Source organism: Panthera tigris, chromosome B2 (genome assembly GCF_018350195.1).
Source record: "Panthera tigris isolate Pti1 chromosome B2, P.tigris_Pti1_mat1.1, whole genome shotgun sequence".
Lineage (NCBI taxonomy): Eukaryota > Metazoa > Chordata > Mammalia > Carnivora > Felidae > Panthera > Panthera tigris.
In genome coordinates, this window is record NC_056664.1 from 63,245,952 (window position 1) to 63,248,132 (window position 2,181).

At 41.8% G+C, this 2,181-nt stretch overlaps 1 pseudogene; it reads right to left on the reverse strand.

Annotated features, from left to right (window-relative positions):
• Positions 1-469: 469 nt before the first annotated feature.
• LOC102970067 lies at positions 470-1,014 on the reverse strand (annotated as a pseudogene).
• Between the last annotated feature and the right edge of the window lie 1,167 nt (positions 1,015-2,181).

The following is a 2,181-nucleotide window of genomic DNA, read 5'->3' on the forward strand; positions in this document are numbered from 1 at the left end:
AAACTTGTTAATGAGACAGCAAAGTTGTTTAGGAAGAAAAATTTTCTTTGCATGTTAAAAAGACTCTGAGCCAAGAAAGCAAAAGAAGCATATTTTGTCAAAAGTCTCTAGGATTAGATATTGTACTTAAAAATCATGATCAAAGAGATTATATAACTCTGGCCTTAAACACCAAGATATGGGGAGCTTTGGGATACAGAAAGCCATTATTTGCTTCAATTCCTAGTTTCCAATTATGTAACAGATATATGCTCAGGTGGTTCAAGTACAGTAAGTTAATATTTAAAATAACAAAATGGGGTTTTTTTGCTATGAAAAGCTTTATTGTTTCCCTTTGGTCAGGCTTGGGAGAGGGCTCCAAGGTCATTAAAAAGCTGCCTAGTGGCTGTGGGGAGAGGTTCAGGCAAAAGCCCTGACACCAAGGGGATGCCAGAGAGGTCTCTCAAATGCTGATGGGCTCCAGAGGTTCCTAATCATGTTTGAGGGTGAGCCTTTTAGAGAGATACTGGCCCAGCCCAGGCTGGGGGCCAGGCAACCTGTGGAGATGAGACAGGTGGTCGCTATTTCCTTGATGAGTTCCACCGCCTCATCTGGCAAATGGTTCTCCAGGAATTCACAAAGATGGACGTCTGTGGGGGCAGAACCAAGGGCATACAGATCCAAAAGGTCCTGGTTCAGGTTCTTCTCCAGAACCATGGCAGTTCCTGGGCATCCAAGAATTTACCCCACCCATTTTGGGATGGCTCCTGCCCTTGCTGGAAGAGGGAGTGGCTGGTTTTGCATCCTCAAGAGACACTCAGCACCCTCCTGCTTCTCTGCCCACTCCAGGAAGAAGTGGCCCATGCCCTCCAAACCACAGGGTTGGTGTGGAAATAGAAGCCCAGAGAGAGGTAGGTGTGGGAGTCATGTTGGCATGCTGATGAGGTGGTTGATGGCAGCCTCCACCTTGGTGGAATAATTCTGATGAATACAGCCAATAATACTGTAATAATGGATGGTGGTTACACTTATCATGGTTGAGCACTGAATAATGTATAAAATTGTTATATCAATATGTTATACAACTTAAACTAATATGACATTGTATGTTAATTATACTTCAATAAAAAAGTATGTCAAAATGTATGCCAAAAAATGAAATAACAAAACATTTCACTCTTCAATTACGAGTGAAAACTAAAACATTGCACCCCATCTTAGAGGGCATTAACTAAGAAAAATCATGCTTCAAAGTTTTAATTATGAGCTAACTGCACCAGTGGTTGCCACTCAATTCCTTGGCTTTGTTAGCAGCTACATTTCGTTCCTGGTTGGTTACGTCCTAAGGTTAGGCAACTAGATCAAGAGCCTTTCCTGAAGGTACAAGGACTTCTTTCCTGCAACAGACAGAGGGCAATGAAACACAATTCTCATGACACTCAGGTTGAGTGGCTCTTTGCTTATAAAGCCTCTAGGCTTAGGGTGATGTCGTAGACACACACACACACACACACACACACACACACACACACACACGTTGTCTTTACAAAGAATGCACATTACATCCTCACTAATACATAAACAAATATCTAGGGTGACCAACTGGTCCCAATTTGCCCAGGACTTTCCCAATTTGAGCACTAAAAGTCTGGTGTCCTGGAAATCACCCACCCACCTTAGTCCCAAGCAAATTGGGATGGATGGTTACCCTAAAGACAACCAGAATCAGAATCCAGTCTGGGGCAGACTTTAAACTATCAGACTCATCCTTCAGACCAGGTGTTCTTTCCTGATACTGCTAACCAGTGCATGCCAAAGAGGGTCAGATTGATACCATAAGCCACCATGTACAAGCTACCACCATGCTTTCTTTATATATGTTATCTGGAATCCCCCCAACTATTGTGGAAGGTAGTTGTCATTGTCATAATATTATAATATAAAGAAATTGAGGCTCTGGTGAATTAAGTGCTCTGCCCAAAACCTCACTGGCAGTAAGTGGTAGAGCTGAGATTCAGGCCTAGTTCTGTCCAACTTCAAAGTCACAGCTCAGTCTATATCATTCTCTGCCTCTTGCATTCAGAAATCTAACACCCACAAGTTTTAAGAAGACCTACATAGAGGAGATTTTACAAGAAATAAAACAAAGTAATAAAATATCAAGAAAGAATGGAAATAATAAACAAAATGTCAGAATCTATA